The sequence below is a fragment of the Leucopleurus acutus genome, assembly GCF_964270905.1.
Source record: "Leucopleurus acutus genome assembly, chromosome: 11".
Lineage (NCBI taxonomy): Eukaryota > Metazoa > Chordata > Mammalia > Artiodactyla > Delphinidae > Leucopleurus > Leucopleurus acutus.
Window position 1 is genome coordinate 46,679,854 of NC_139152.1, and position 17,193 is coordinate 46,697,046.

The following is a 17,193-nucleotide window of genomic DNA, read 5'->3' on the forward strand; positions in this document are numbered from 1 at the left end:
CAGCCACCCCAACAGCAGTGGTGACTTCGGCACACTCCCCCGGGGGCCCGTCCACGCGCCTCCTTTCCCCCCTGGGCTGCTGAGGCCCGGGGCTGGAATCAAGGCTTCCCGGGGCTCTGAAGGAGGCCTTGGGGCCACCCTGGAAAAGCCACCCTGTGCATAAAAGGCTGGGGGCCCCCAAAGCTGGGGAAGATCTTGCCCAAAACAAACTGCATGCCTGCCCTAAACTGTTCTCAGCTGAACAGCCTGGATGCAGGGCTGCTCGGCCCGTGATTCTTATCAGCCGTCCAAGAGAGAAATCTGCACCGTGACATTCTGATCCCAGGGTATGAAGGGGAACTGGGGAAGGGGGCGTGAGGCAGCGCCGTGTCGGGAGGGCTCGGGCCTGGAGGGCTGCCCAGCCCAGCTCTCGGTGGGCAGCTGGGTCTCCCCCCCACGTTCTGGCAGAACACCCTTGAACGATTTAGCCTGAAATAGCATAAGAACTTCTTTCCCATTTTTTCCAGGCTTTTGGATGAAATTATATTTTACAAATGACTCATTATTATATTTATAGCTTCTCTCCAAATGATTCAAATTGTGGTTTGTCGCCTCCCTGTCTCTCAACTCCCCCCAGCTCGACAGGAAGAAGTGCTGTTTACTGTACGGCCAGGTGTGGCCCCGAGAGCTGCTGGGCCCCCTATAATTACGTGCCCTGAGCCCTGACAGGCACTCGGGCACATGGAGTCATGCGCAGCCTTTGTTCCAGCACGTCGTCGTGGTCGTGGTGGTGGGAGCTCGGGCTCGGAATCTGCCGCTGTAGGAAGTGCTTGTGTGTGCCGGTGGCGGGGGGTGGGGGAGTGGGAAGGCTGTTCCCTGGAGGCTGTGACAGAGGGTGCCTTTGTGAGGGCAGAGGCTGGAGGAGCCAGAGCTGCACTTCCTCAGAGCACGCTGTGAGAAGGCTGGGGAGGGGGTGGGATCTGGGCCTAGGACCCCCCCACGCCGGGCGCTATACTCCTTCCCGTCCCCCAGCCTCCACTGAGGAGCTGAGAGGGTGGCCGATGGAGGAGGTGGCGGCTCAGACATTTCAGGCTGTGCTAGTGTCTGCTTATTGACACTTGACGCTTTCTTGTGAGGAACCACTCTGGCTCTGTGTCAGGAAGGATGGGGGGTGTGCGTCTGGTGCTTCCAGGCTCCGCGCCCCCATCCCTACCCTCCTACCCTGGCTCCCCCCAGCTCCCAGGAAACTGTGGTCAGGTTAGTGTGAGAGCAGCTTGCTCTTAAACAGGCCACCTTTGAAAGGAAGAGTGGCGAGAAGGCCCCATTTGCACTGACAGTTTATTCCGCCAGGTGCCTGTGGGATCAACGTCCCCTTGGTCTGCTCTCCTGCGTACTTAGAAAAGTTGAAAGGCCACAGAACGGGACAGAAAGACATTCTGGAACTCACAGTGTTAGTCTCAGAGCCCTCACGACAACCCCCTGTCCCTGGGGTCCTTGGACCTGAGGCGTGGTGACCCACAGACGCCTGTGGCTGGCTGTGGGGTGGGGGCCTTGGGGCCGCAGCAACGACAGGCCGCCCGGGCGCCCGGAAGGCCCAGAGTTGAGAAGGGAAACAGGCCACCCTAGAGGGAGCTGGCTTCTTGGGACACGTCTGCAGACCCCTCCCTGTGCCTCAAGGGAAGAATTGGCTCCTTGATGTTACTGATTCTGCAGCTGAGGGGCAGTGCGGGGCAGGAGGCTGGGCCCCAACCAGGTCGGAGCTTGGAGTTGCACGCAGTCCAAGCCTCGGGCTCTGGTTGTGTCCCCAGCTCGTCCACCAGGGTTCCTTCGGGACTGCTTCCATTTTCACATCTTGGCACCGCCTGAGGGAGTGGGAAGGTGGCTCCGGAGGACGTGCTGTGGGAATGGGTGTGGACGAGCATAACGTAATTATTGGTGAAATCAGTGTGGAGCCTTAACCGGATGACTTCCATCTGGGCTGAGCCGGGTCCCCTGTGAGGTGTGTGAGGCTGTCCTGAGGAGCGGCCAGGGCCCTAGACGTGGAGGCCTGGGAACCCCTGCCTCTGGGGTGTTCCATGCAGGGGGGAGGGGCCTTGACAAGCCCCTCCTCAGAGGGAAGGGAAGGCTGGGAGAAGGACCAGAAGGGGTCCTGGTGACGTAGGGGTGGCAGCAGGAGGAAAGGGAAAAGCCAGGTGTGGACTCACCTGGGCTGTGGGTGACCTGAACGTCCTCCTTGGGCCTGAGGGACAGAGGGACTCTTGTTGGAGAGAAGTGCTGCCTCCTGCGTCCCGTGTAGAGCCGGGGCTGGCGGGCTTCCGACAGCAGCAAAGCCAGCTGGTGGTCAGACTGAGGGGCAGCCAACTCAGCTAACTGAAGCCACCTTTGGGCCACCTTCTTTGTGGGGTTTGTGGTCCTGTAGCCGCCCTACTTGTGCTGGCACCTTTGCACCAGTCAAATTTTGACAGTCATGTCAACGAATTAGAGTACGTTGAAGATCGTTAGAAGATGCCGTTTTTGAATATGTGCTCGAGGGGTTCAACTCTCCCTGGCCTTTCGCATGCCCCTCCCCCAACTCTGCCCCTGCTTGGAACCCCACTGCACGCCTGGCGGAGGTGATGCGATGGGCAGTCTGTGGGCAAAGCTGGATCCCAGCTCTGCATTAAGAGCGAATCGTGGAGAAGATGTGTCTTGACAAAATGGGCTTTCATGGCGGAGATCAGACTGGGAAGGACTCGGCTTCATTCCACCTCTGATGAGGATGATGGTTTAGGGTGTTGGTGGAAGATCAAAGTTATTATCTTTAGGTCGTATTTATGGAGTGATTTACTGTCTACCTCCCTATTTTCAGGCAGCAACTTCCTTCTAATGTTTGAGACGTTTCTAGTTTGACAAAGTGAAATTAGAGATGATGAAACCAACTTGCATGCACTCCTCAAACTGTGTTCACATCCATTATCTCATGCGGGGCGGCCTGTTCCCTTCTCCATTTCCTTTATAAGGATATTGAGATACAGAGACTAGATAATTTGCCCAAGAGCACACAGCTGGTTACTGACTAGGTTTAGAGCCAAGGTCTGAATACTCCTTTTCCAGTGATGTCTCCTCTGTGGTCCTTCTGCTTTCCATCAATTTGAAAAGGGAGCAGAAGCCTACAGCCATGTAGGTGGGGTCAGCAGAGAGATGACTGAGAGCAGGTGAGGGTGCCCTCCTTAGCCTGGAACTCTGTGACAGGTGTTCACAGAGCTGCTGAGATCCAAGGTGGCAGAGGGAAAAGCCCCCATTTGTTGAATTAACTGCAAGTCTCTCTTAGGGTCAGAGTGAATGTTGCTGACATTACGTTTTTACCGTGGTACAGTAGGCATCATATAAAATTTACTACTTTTACCACTCTTAAGTGTACAGTTCAGTGACATTAAGTATATTTACACTGTTGTGCAACCGTCACCACCATCCGTCTTCAGAAACTTTTCCATCTTCCCAGACTGAAACTCATACCCACTGAACAATAACTCCCCATTCTCCCCTCTCCCCAGACCCTGGCAGCCACTATTCTACTTTCTGTCTCTAGGAATCTGAGTACTCTAGGGACCTCGTGTAAGTGGAATCATACAGTATTTGTCCTTTTGTGTCTGTCTTACGTTGACTTATTTTTTATTGGATCATCATTTTTAACTACAACTGGGATACTGATTAGCAGTGCTCCATGCCCATAAAGGGGTAAAAAAAAAAAGAGAGAGAGAGAAAGAGAGAGAACAAAAGTGACTTGGGGTGAATTTCTCAACTGGGAGGGGTACCAGACGTAAGGGGGCGGTGGTGGGGAGTGGAGAAGGAGAAAGTGTTACATAGAAAAAAATGGCGCGCTTCCTCATTCCAGGGGAGGGGTGCGTCCCCCCTGGAGATAGATGCCTCTTTTTTGAGGATTATGAACCCTGATGGAGAAGCCGCTTTGTCTGGTGAGTACAGTGTGCCCCTCTGGGCATGCTGAAGGCAAGACAAATTGTTGTGTGAGAGAAATCCACAGGAACTTGGAGTTTGGATAGAAGGGTCTAGAGGAGAAGAGAGAGGTTGGAGAAGATAGTTTAAGTTGGGACTTAGGAAATAGTGAGAAATTTTTCAAGGCTGGGAGATGGTGGAGCTGGAGAGTAATGTCTACTAGTAGATTTGAACGTGCTCACTGTGATTCCCCTCCATTTCCCCAAACTTTAAGTAAATGTCTACTACTGTGCCCATTAGCCTGGTGGGAGTTGGAGGGGTGGCTGGTGGGGAAGCGGGAAGGGGGCATTGCATGGGTGATAGAGGAGTGCTGGGGGAGCACGGCAGCTACAGGAGGTGAGATGCAGAAGGAGGGGAGAGGCGGACAAGCAGGAAATAGAGCCAGAGGTCGCCAGAGGAAGCATTAACCTTCTGAGGGTCCTGCGCACACGGTCCATGATGGAGGCAAGAGGCCAGAGGGACTGTGAGGCTGAGGGGGGCGACACAGTGATGGGGTCCCCATAGTTGGGATGGGGCTCAAGTCGTTTCTTGAATATTAGGGGCAGGCATTCCAGTTAGATAGCCTGAAGGAATGAGTGGCTGTGGATTTCTCTTCTTGGAGACCTTCTGGCAAAATCTAGACAGGGCACAGCCTGGTTCATTAGGAAGCAGAGGCTCTCTGTGGTCCCATCAGCTAAGCTCACTGCCTCCAGGATGTCCATATTCACGGGGAAGAGAACTGTTTTTCTGAGAGGTGGAGATGGGGCTAGAGCCAAACCCAAGCCCAGAACATGTCTTGAGCTTTCAAAACACCCTTCTCTTTAAAATCGTCTGAAAGCAGAGATCTGGGGCCGTGACTGTCTCTGATGGAGACAGATGTTTTTGGGAACTTCCAGACATAGCAGGAGCCCAACGAGAGGGTCTGGCTGCTCCCACCCAGAGATCCCAGAGGAATCTGGCATGGAAGGCGAGCTTCGTGTCACCGGGAACGTTGGAGATTCCCTCACCAGGTCCTGGGCTAAGTGTGGGCTGGGGATGGAGCCCTGCCTGGAATTACTGATGCATCCAGAGATCTCAGGACCAGCCTGCATGGTGGAGGTGGGGCCGACCGAGGACATTTCCCTCTGGTCCTCTCCAGCATTGGCTCAGAGAACCAAGGCTCAGGGCTTGACTAGCTGGATCCCATTTTGGTCCCAGCCCAGCATCCCTTCGTTAGCTGGGTCCTGGGGAAAAGGGCCCGGCTTGGCTCACACTTGAGGAGGTTTGCCAAATGTGTTAGTTGCCACTAAAAGCTTGTAAACTGGGGTGCAGGGTGCTGAGGGGCCTGGGCTGGCCCGAGGATGTGCCGTTTAGAAGTTCCAGAAGTTCCCTTCAGGTTGGGAGGGAGGAATGTCGCTGCAGAATCACAGGCAAGCCTGTCCTGGGGCCGGGCCAGCTTTCCCTTTGATGGGCCCCTCTGCTCTGGGGGAGCTGTGTGTTCCCTTCTACTCAGGCAGCTTGGGAAAGACCAGAGGCCCTTTCAGGGAAAGGAGAAAGAGGGAAAACAGGCCTGAAAACACTGTAGTGAAAGCCTAATTCTGAGCTTCAGCTGCGGACCCAGGCCCAGGGCACAGATGCATTTTCTACTCCGTTAGGAGAATGTGGATGGGTTCTGAAATCGGTTGTTTAGGGGAACTGCAGAGCCTCAGAGCTTTGGTGCTAGAAGGATGTTGAAGACCAGCTAGTACAGCCCCCTCGTTTTGCTGGGAGGCTAATTTGAAACAGAATGGAATTTGGCAGGGGCTGGGATGCCTTTTTTCTTCTGAGGCCCCGTTTCCTGAAAGAGACAGTGTCCGAGATGAGTTGATTTCACTCATTCACTCATTGGCCTCCTTGGTGCATTAAAAAAAAAACAAAAACAAACACAAACAGACAAACAAAACAGCCCTCAGAGGTCCAGATCTGGCTTCTTTGAAATTAACAGAGTTTGTGGCTTCCAGGGAGTTTTCAGTTTGGAGCCATCATTTCTGTTTGTTCATTAAATTGTTTGTTCACCACAGGCTTCTTGCCAGATCTCCTTTTGCACGTTATCAGGCTGTGCTTGTGAATGGCCCAGGGAAGCCAGAAACCGAACTCAGGAAAGGACTGGAATAAGGCAGGGGCTGGTATGGTCTGGGTGGGGGTTGGAAGATGGAGGTTGACAGGCCTGTGGTTAAGGGTGGAGGTCTGAGCACCCTCAACGAGGAGCCGTACGGCCACAGAAGAGACCTTGGCGCCGCATCTGCGCAGGGCTGGACGCTGGGGCCGCCTGTGGAAGCAGAGAGGCTGCCTTAAGAAGATGGCACCTGGATCAATAAGGGAGGGCTCTGAGGATAGGCAGGCCTCTGGCACAGGAAGCTTAGGAAAGAGGAGACCTGGATGGGGGACAGCCGGCTCTATCAGAGCAAAGAAAGAGAGAGAGTAAGGGGCACGGAATGAAGTGGGGCCTGAACTGATTATAAGTTGTGGGAGGGGCCCAGGAGGCTGCCAACTTTGATCTCACTTTCTGGACAGGCCTTGGGGTTATTTCTTATACCCACCACCCAATCACCAGAGAGCTATCACCTTCTGATATAAGAAGCTCTTGGCAGACAAGTGAGACATATGCAGCTGGAATTGGGGGCAACACAAGCTGGGTGTGGGCTGGGGAGGGGACATACATATGCTGGTGGAGGAGAGGAAAGTCTTTCAGAGGCTCCTGTCTAGGGAGGCCAGTGGGGGAGGAGAAAGTCAGGGCTCAGGGCAGGGGCATTTTATGTGCTGTTCCCATGGTCCCCCTGTGCCCGGCTCAGGGCCAGGCACCCAGAAGGTGCTTACTGAATAACTGAATGAATGAAGTTGGTATCTGTCCGAACGCATGGAGTGCTGTTCTCTTGACTCCCTATGTTAACTACTATTTTTCTTCTTCAGGATTTAAGGAATAATCAAGAACATCTGCCTAACTTGAGCCTTCTCCTTCAGGAAGGATCTTACCATTGGTGTGACAGAGGGCATTAGGCACTGTTCTGGAAACTATCTCAGCATAAAGACCCTCCATTTGGGGAGGGAGGGGAGACAGGAGGAGGGCCAGAATGACCTCTCAGGGTCCAGCTGGCTCTGTGGGATACAGAGGGTGGGCTGAAATTCGCCAAGCCGTGCTGGTGATGCGGAGGTCATCGCAAGATGATGCATTAGCAACTTCGGTAATTGCATCATGTTCTTCTCCATGTGACAGCGCCTGGCTTGTGCCTCATCCCCAGCAGATAACCAGTGGGGGAAAATAAAATGGAACTCAAATCTTTTCTCTGACAAGGTTTAACTCCTGGAACTGGTTACTCTGAGAAACCATGGGTCACCTTCCTTGGACAATTTCAGGGCCCATTACTGTGGTTTAGGGAAAAGACACGGCACTGAGAGAGATATTTCCTCCCCTCCCAGCTCTATGCCTTGCGGGAGGCTCTCATCCCCCAACTTCGCTTGGGCTTGGTTTTGGAAGTGATGGGTAATCGTCTCCTGCTGTAAGCATTTCCTGGAAGGGCTTGGTATAGTGTTCCTCCAGAGACAGGGGGATGGCTGAGATGACCTCTCCAAGTCTTGCCCACTCTACAGTTTCTGCATCTCAGGAGGATCTAAGCATTTCCTTTCCTTCATAAGTTGTCAGAGTTAACTCCACGTGGGCGTGGGCCTGGGCTCCTTGTAGCTACACCACCCTCCCTCTAATATTTAAAAGATCTGTGCTGGTTCTTAGGGCCTTAAGATCATCGATTTATTTTCCTTGGCTCTGCCTGAAAAGGCCACATCGGTCTTTTTTTTTTTTTTTTCTTTTTCCCCTGAAAGCTAGGTCCTCTGGGCTAAACACAACCGCCTCTCAGCTCTAGAAATGGCTGGTTTTCATCATGCCCTTTCCCGATCAAGTTATTTCTTAAATTGCATTCCCCCCTGCTGGGTGTTCCGGGACATAGGAGCCAGTCCGTGGGGGCCCCTGTGTTTCTTTCTCCCGGAGTACTTGAGGGAGAGCCTGTTTCTCTGTCGCACACTTTGGCCCGAAGGGGGCAGGCGGCCCCCGGCCCTGGGCAGGGGATGCTCGGGCGGCGCGGTCGCGGGCAGCTGCGACCCGGGGCGCAGACCGCGGGGCCGGGTAGGGGCGTCTCCAGCGCTCCTGAACGTGACCCACCGCCAGAACGCTGGGGAGCAAACTGCTGCGCCCCGAGGCCGAACACCGCCCTCCGCCGGCGTCTGGGGCCACGGGCAGCGCTGCAGGAATGAGGCACCGTGGACCGAGGCCTTTCTCGGTCACGGCCGCGCCCCGGCTCGCGGGGCTCCGGCGCTCAGAGAGGCTCGGGGCGCCCCCTGGCCCGCCCGCCTGGCCCCCTCCCCTCCAGCCCAGCCCGGCGGCCTGGGCCCCTATGGGAAGGGCTGGAGGCGACACCGGGAGGGGGCCGGTGGAGGAGGGAGCGTTCCTGCAAATCACATGATTTTCCCGCTTATATAAATCACAGCTTGTTTTTCTCAACTGGCTGCAGACTTAAAGGTGCAGTGTCTTCTTTCTCTCCCAAGGGCAGGGATGCCCCCGGGGTGTTTCTGACGGCCCCGAGCTGGCTGGAGGTGGCTTCACGAATGAGAGCGTCAGGGTTTAGGGAGCCCCCCACTCCCATCCCACCCCCAGCCCATACTCGGGGATGTTTCCTTTTAGCTGGAGACCAGGGAAGGACATGGAAGTATGATCACCAAAGGAAGCAGAGTCAACCCGGGTTGGCGGCGTGGGTCAGAGACCTCTCTGGAGACCAGCTCCCCCTGAAAGCTGCTGGCGCCCTGGATGCCCCTGGGGAGCCCTCAGCCGAGGGGTCAACATGGAACTGTCCTGTGGGAGATCTGCTGTGGCCAAAGTCAGGCTTCCAAGGCTGACGCTTGTTATTCTGACCAGTCCTGGCTATTTGTCTGAGGCCAATGTATGTGGGAAGAAAAAGGAAATCAACACGTGTTGAGCACCTACTATCTAAGTATTAGGCACCGCGGGGAGAAACCTACTAGACCCATTAGACGGTCTTCTTCAAGTGGTTTATACTGTTTGGGGGTGATGAGATAGAGACTTGTGAGAGATTACATAGCACTAGCGTGTTTCAAAGCCTGTTCCAGGCTAAATAGAAGAGTTACAAGGCAGTACATAATTACTGCCTGATGAACAGTACAGATAATGAGTCTTGCAGGCTTTGAGGGGAGGGCTGGCAGGCCTGAACTGAGAGGTGGCGGGAGGGAGGAGGGGACAGCCTCCTGGGGGCACTGGGGCCACAAGTGGGGAGGAGAGGGGAGGAAAGGAGCTTGGTGTTGGAGGGGTGTGTGCAGCAAGCAATCCTTTGCTAAACTGTGGAACAGAGGAGTGGAGGATGGGGCTGGAGGCTGGAAAGACACGGGGCCAGATGCAGGCAGCCTAGGGAGCAGGGCTGAGCGCGGACTCGATTTGATGAAGGCAGCCTGGCATCCAGTGAAGGTGAAGGGCAGGTACGAGGTGTGATGTTTCTGGCGGCAGTGTACAGGTGAACTGAAAACCCTGAGGGAACCAGCTGGAGGCTTCTGCGGGGACCAGGCAGACAGAAGGTTCACAGTGCTAGGCTGTGAAGAGAAAAAGTAGAAACGAAAAGTGAAGGGTAAGAGAGATTTTGAAGAAAGAATTGAGATCATTGAGGGGTTGTGTATATGCAGGAGAAATGACCAAAAGTGATGGTGATTTTGAGCTTCGGATGCTGGGAGGAGGGGTTATGTGAGTGGTGAGATGAAGAGCTCCTTTTAGAAATGTTGGGTTTGTAAGGGGAGTGGATTTTAACTGGGAACTGTCCAAGGGGCTGGAAATCAGATCAGAGGATCTGCACGGAGATGACCCAAGGGGTGAAATGACCCAAGATTTTTTTTTAAATTTATTTATTTTATTTTTGCTGTGTTGAGTCTTCGTTTCTGTGCGAGGGCTTTCTCTAGTTGTGGCAAGCGGGGGCCACTCTTCATCGAGGTGCGCGGGCCTCTCACTATGGCGGCCTCTCTTGTTGCGGAGCGCAGGCTCCAGACACGCAGGCTCAGTAGTGTGGCTCACGGGCCTAGTGGCTCCGCGGCATGTGGGATCCTCCCAGACCAGGGCTCGAACCCGTGTCCCCTGCATTAGCAGGCAGATTCTCAACCACTGCGCCACCAGGGAAGCCCTGACCCAAGATTTTAAAGGGAGATAACAGAAAGGGAGAAGGAGATCCAGGGCCTGGGAACACCCACGTTTAGGGGGAGGAGGCAGTGGGGAGGCTGTGGAGGAACATGCAGCCTCAGTGAGTAGTGTCTCTGCCTGACCTTGGCTACGTTGTTGATTCTCTCTGATCTGTAAAATGGGAGAAGCACACCTGTTATCATATTCTGTGCAGATTACGGGAAACACATGAAGCCTGTTGCACACTGCACGGTGTTTGGCACATAACACGCGCTTAATCCCAGTGTCCTCCCTCTCTGCACTGCCCTTCCCACCTCACTCCCCGCACCCCCATTTCATTTAAGTGACTGGCACTCGAACAGAGCCTCTCCCTTCTTAAACTGTAACTGAACTGTTGTTGCTGTGGTTTTTCTTCTTACCCAAGTCGCCTTCATCTTCTTCTCCTTCTAGAAGAAAGTCTTTGCGTGACTGATTATTTGAACCGGAGATACCCTCCCTTATAAAGGAAGGAAATAATCCATTTGTTTCCTAAGGATCTCTTAGCTGAAGATGGCTGTTACCTCATTTGATCCTTCCAAGCTGCCCTGCAAGGTTCGGGAGGGCGGTTATTGTCAGGCCTTTTTGTCCCCCTGAGAAATGGAAGAAAGCTTGTAAAAGGTTTGATTCTTATGTTTGAGAACCAACCACGTGTCTAGCGGTACCCTCGAGTTCAAAGATTTCCACACTTTGGAAATCTTTTCAGCCCTTTATTTTTTGGAAATAAATTTTACCAGGAGTCAAATCAGATACAGGCAACCGAGTTCTGGTTTCAGTGGAATCCGGAGGCTCTGATTCTCAATCGCTGGGCTCTGCTCCTACTGCTGGTCCCCAGGCCAGGCTGGGAAATGAGGCTGTGCTTCTGGGATGGCCCCGCACCCAGAGCCTCTGTCTCTACACTCAGCTTCTTTCCCCTCCTTTTCAGCCACAAACTTCTGACTTTGAAGGCCTGGCTGGAGCCCGAGAAGGCTTCACAGACCACTGGGTATGCCCATCATGCAGGTTAAGTGTTGTCTCTGGTGATGATGCTGCCTGGAGCATGAACCAGCTGAGCAGGACCAGCAGGCGCTCGGACACAGAAGGCCTGGGGTGCTGGCTCTGGTCAGACACGATCAACAGCCACTCCTGGTATCCCTGGTCCCAGGAACCACCCCGGCTGGTATGCCAGGGTGCTCTGCATACTCAATGTGCTTTGAGTCCTTATTTCCTTTTTGAATGTGTTTCTTGAAAAACAAACCCTTTGAGGTCAGAAAACAGTTTATGGTTTTCAGAACGGTGATTGGAAGTAAATAAATCGTGTAACCTGTTCTGCAGATAGTTATATAAAGCTGTGAAAGAGCCACAATAATGTACTCTCACTGCCGTACTGTTTAGCATCCTGTTCAAAGCAGCCACCTGGGGCTTCCCTGGTGGTGCAGTGGTTGAGAGTCGGCCTGCCGATGCAGGGGACACGGGTTTGTGCCCCGGTCCGGGAATATCCCACATGCCGCGGAGCGGCTGGGCCCGTGAGCCATGGCCGCTGAGCCTGCGCGTCCGGAGCCTGTGCTCCGCAACGGGAGAGGCCACGACAGTGAGAGGCCCGCGTACCGCAAAAAAAAAAAAAAAAAAAAAAAGCAGCCACCTGTAGGATTCATTTCTTTGAGTGCTATCATTTCCCCAAAGAGATAAGCATAAAAAATGATTAAAAGAATTACATGTGATTTTTGCTTTTAAAATAAAATCTTGGTAGGTTAGCATCCTAATCTTATAGCTGTTATTTATTTTTTTCCACTGATTTATTTATTTGCATTAGAAAGGTAATACACACTAATGGTAAAAACAGAAATGCAAATCTTTCTGAAGGGTGTAAAATGAAAAGTAGAAGTCCCCTCTCATTACCCAATCTTACTCCCCTGAGACGATCAAAGTTAATGGTTTCTTATGACCCAGAAGGTTTTTATGTTGTGTGTGTGTATATACATGTAATATTTTAACACAAATGGTCTAGTTCTGTGATGATTTTTCCCACTTAAATATATATCTTGGCATACAGGTCTATCTCAGTCTTTTAAATGATTGTCTAGCTCTGGCATTTCATTGAATATTTTATATAATATTCCCATATTTAGGTTGTTTCCAGTTTTTTCTTTCCCCTTATAAACTGCTATAATAAGCATCTTTGTATAGATTGTTGCATACTTGTATATATGCTAGTGTGTATGTAAGATAAATTTCTAGCAGTGGAGTTAGGTGAAAGTACGTGTACATAAATTAAAAAAAATGTTGTTCTGCACTCCTTAAGACATATGAAAAGACATAAAGCATAAAAACAGCTTAAAAACATTGTTAACGCACATAAATTCTCCTTTGTACAAGCCTGATCGCCATCCCTCTTGTTCTACCCCGAGGATGCCAGGATCCTAAATTTGGGATTTATTGTTCCCATGCAATGCTTTGAATGTTTTTGTTTATTTTTTAATTATTTAACTTATTCGGCTGCAGCAGGTCTTAGTTGCGGCACATGGGCTCTTCGTTGCCGTGTGCAGGCCTCAGATCACGCGGGTTCAGTAGTTGCGGTGTGTGGGCTCTAGAGCGCGTGGGCTCAGTAGTTGTGGCGTGCAGCTTAGTTGCCCCGCGGCATGTGGGATCTTAGTTCCCCAACCAGGGATTGAACCCATGTCCCCTGCACTGGAAGGTGGATTCTTAACCACTGGACCACCAGGGATGTCCCTGAATGTTTTTACTTTTACATAAGTAGTACTTTGCTGTATACATTCTTCTGATACTTGCATCTTTTCCTCAGTATTATATTTCTGGGAGTCTTTCATGCTGATACCATTTCAGTACTGAAGTTATTCGGTACTGAAAAGAATACCAAGTTATTCTTTTCAGTACCGAATAACTTCAAATTATATGAATACACCACAAATTATATATCCATTTCCTGGTTAATGGACATTAAAGGTGTACCAGTTTTTTTTCTGTTACAAACAGTGCAGCGGTGAACATTCTTGTGTATCTCTCTTGATTGTGTATGTCTGGGGATTTCTCTAGGGTATTTGCCTATGAGGGAACAGCTGTTCACAGAATATGAGAATCTTCAATGATATTAGACATTGTTCTCCAAAGTGGTTTTACACTCTCACTGCAGTCAGTTACTGGACATCCTCACCAATACACTTGGTATTGTCCAATCATTTAATTTTGCCAGTTTGATGTGAAATGCTTCTTGTGGTTTTCGTTCACATTTCTTGGATTACTCATGAGGTTGGGTGTCTTTTCATGTATTTTGTGGCCATGCATGTTTCCTCTCGTGTGAATTGCCTTTGCCCATTTTTTTCCTGTTGGAGTGTTTGTCCTTTGTGATCTCCGGTGGCCTCGGCCTTTAGCGGCTTGAAGCAGGATTTTGGTTACTTACTCAGCCAGAGACTGAAGTCAGGCCGAGGCAGTGAGAGCGCTGAATCCTAGTAACTAGATCAGTGGCCAGTGACAAGGCCCTGACCCATCGGTTTTGTAGAGATGAATTTCCTCAAAGGGACGGAAAGTAGTGAAACAAGTAAAGTGTTTATTAGGAGGAAAAAGGGTACGTGTGGATACACAGGGGCGGGCTCAGAGAGAGAGTCACGCCCTCGTGGCAGTTTGAATCACTTGTATAGGGCATTTCTTCCGGGTTTCCTCTGGCCAATCATCTTGCTTTGCCTGGCGCTGAGTCCGTATTTGGTTTATCTTCGGGTCCTCCCCTGTGCGCGCGTGGGCATCTCTTAGCCAAGATGGATTCTAGCGAGGAGGCCTATGGGTAGTTTGACATCGCCTACTATGGGGTGGTGCCCCCTCCCTTTTTGATCCCTGAGGAGCCTTTCTGCGCATGTGTAGTCGGTAAGGTCTCCTTGACCTCGAGAATGAGAAATATGTGGTCTCTTTATCTTTTATCTGGGCGGAACTCAGCTCCTCTTTGCCTCTGCCATTACTGTTATCTTAAAGTGTCCACCGGAGGCGAAGTCCAGTTATTTACCGTATTCCTGTTGTTGTTTTTATCAGGAAGTGTAAACAGGAAGCTGCCTGTAAATGTCTAACCTGGAGCCCATCTATCTCCTGCCTCACTTTCCTTATTGATTTATAGAATTTCATTATATTTTGTGCTTACTGGTCTGTTATGGGTTAAATAATATCTTCTCCCAATCTGTTGATTCTCTTTTCACTTTTTTTAAATTTTTATTTTTTATAATAATTTTTATTGGAATATAGTTGATTTACAATGTTGTGTTTCTGCTGTACAGCAAAGTGAGTCAGTTATACATATATCCACTTTTTTAGATTCTATTCCCATATAGGTCATTACTTAGCATTAAGTAGAGTACCCTGTGCTATACAATAGGCTGTTATTAGTCATCTATTTTATATATAGTACTGTGTATATGTCAATCCCAATCTCCCAATTTACCCCTCCTGCCCCCCACTTCCCTCTTGGTAACCATAAGTTTATTTTCTACATCTGTGACTCTATTTCTGTTTTGTAAATAGGTTCAAATGTACCATTGTTTGAGATTTCACATATAAGCGATTTCATATAATATTTGTCTTTGTCTGACTTACTTCACTCAGTATGACAGTCTCTAGGTCCATCCATGTTGCTGCAAATGGCATTATTTCATTCTTTCTGTGGCTGAATAATATTCCAGTTTATATGTATACCACATCTTCTTTATCCATTCCGCCGTCAATGGACATTTAGGTTGCTTCCACGTCCTGGCTATTGTAAATAGTGCTGCAGTGAACATTGGGGTACATGTATCTTTTCAAATTATGGTTTTCTCCAGATGTATGCCCAGGAGTGGGATTGCTGGGTCATATGGTAGCTCTATGTTTAGTTTTTAAAGGAACCTCCATACTGTTCTCCACAGTGGCTGTACCAATTTACATTCCCACCAACAGTGTAGGAGGGTTCCTTTTTTTCCACACCCTCTCCAGCATTTACTGTTTGTAGATTTTTTAAAAAATTATTTATTTATTTAGCTGCGCCATGTCTTAGTTTTGGCATGCGGGATCTAGTTCCCTGACCAGGGATCGAACCCGGGCCCCCTGCATTGGGAGCCTGGAGTCTTAACCACTGGACAACCAGGGAAGTCCCATATTGTTTGTAGAGATTTTGATGATGGCCATTCTGACCAGTGGAAGGTGATACCTCATTTGCATTTCTCTGATAATTAGTGATGTTGAGCATCTTTTCATGTGCCTCTTGGCCATGTGTATGTCTTCTTTGGAGAAATGTCTATTTCTTTTCACTTTTCAAATGGGTAACTGAATGAACAAAAGCTGAACGAATGTAGTTGTTTTGTATTTAAATTTTTGATAGTGTTAATTGCCCAGCTTAGACTTCGGTCAAAGGTGTATAAGAATGCCTGTTTCTCCACACTGCTGCCAACACTGGGCATTATCGGTTTTAATTTTTATTAATCTGATACCTGAAAAATGGTGCCTCATGGTTTTGATTTGTCTTAATTATGAGTAAGCCTGATCATATTTTCATAGGGTTCTTTTTCTGTTCTTATTCTTCATTTCTTCTATTGGGTAGTTTGCTTTTTCTTAATTGACTTTCCTAATGGATTTGTAAGCGTTTCTGAAAGTGAAAGAAATTTGCCTGTTCTGCCATGTGTGTGCCTATATGTTGTACACATAGCCCTTCACTGCGGCCCACTGGATTGGGGAAACCTTAGCCTCTAGAACACATTTACCCTCTTTGGCCCTTGAACACTTGGCCACATTGAGCAATAAAGTAAAAAGTTGCAGTCGGAGGCTGTGGGGACGGCAGAGGGAGGAGTGTTGTTCTGTGTAAGTGGGAGCAGCTGAGGTAGGGAGCGCGCGTGAGTTGTGGGCGGCCATCTGATATTGAGGCGGTTATAAAAATGGAGGCTGGGGAGAGAGTTTGAGTTGGGGTGACGGTGATGTGGCCTGCGTTCTTATTTCTTAAGAAGTAGAATGTTACTAATGCCTGGATGAGTAAGTCTGAGGTGTCTTGGGTGTAAGGTCGGATCTTAACGAACGGCACCGCGAAACAGAGGAAAGCTTCAAGTGAGCTTTATTAGGGAGCGCTCCCGGGCGAGGTTCACTGGTCCGAGGGAAAGGGGCCAGAGAAGTCGCGCCCGGGCGAGAGTTGGGCAGAATTTATAGGGGAAGAAGGGAAAGGGGCGTGGCGAATCTGGGAGGGCGCAGGGTATTCCTTATTTGGTGGTCTTTTCGGGTATCCTGGGGGACCGTTGGTCGCGCCCCTCGAAAGGCGGGAAGGCTGGGCCCGGTGCAAAGTCCCCAGGTCAGTTTCTGGAACTGGGTGGTCCGGAATGTCTCCAGGTCAGTGTCTGGAACTGGGTGGTCCGGAGAATTTCGGTCTGATGCAACCTGTGAATCTGATTGTGTTCCCCTGCCTCAGGCCAGTTGGCCTTACATTGGGTAGCTTGGCTACTCTTGGCTGGCAGTGAGAGTAGGGGATTGAATAGTTCTGAGGGTCCACATGTGCCAGGCACATAGCCTGATGGGAGGTGTTACTGGGTGGGGAAATGGAAGCTTGAGAAAGCTGATTTGCTCCAGGTCACTAGGCTGTAAGTGGCCAAGCTGGGTCTCAGCTCGGGACTAGCTCCCTCCCCAGGCCAGGTCTGTGCAGTAATACTAATGGTTCTACCATGATTAGGCTCAATTAGGGGAGGACTCAGCTTTTATAAAGAGATTTGTCAGGAGAACCTTCTAACAAGAGCGTAAAATTAGGACATATTTTAAATAGATTGCCATCTCAACAGTGAAATTTCACATTTCTATGTTTTAATGTTAGTAATTGGCTTAAGTAGTCCTTCCAGGAGAACACAGGTAAATGAACAGTAATTATAATTGGACTCTATTGAAAAAGATCAGTCATCTTAATAGTCCTGTTCACTCCTGAAAGGATGTTCAACACAGGAAACCAGCCGTGAATCTATTTTCCCCTTCTTGCATTTGGTAGAATTGGATGACACTAGACTTTCTCTTCACTCATTTTTTTCACTCAACAACTCTTCACT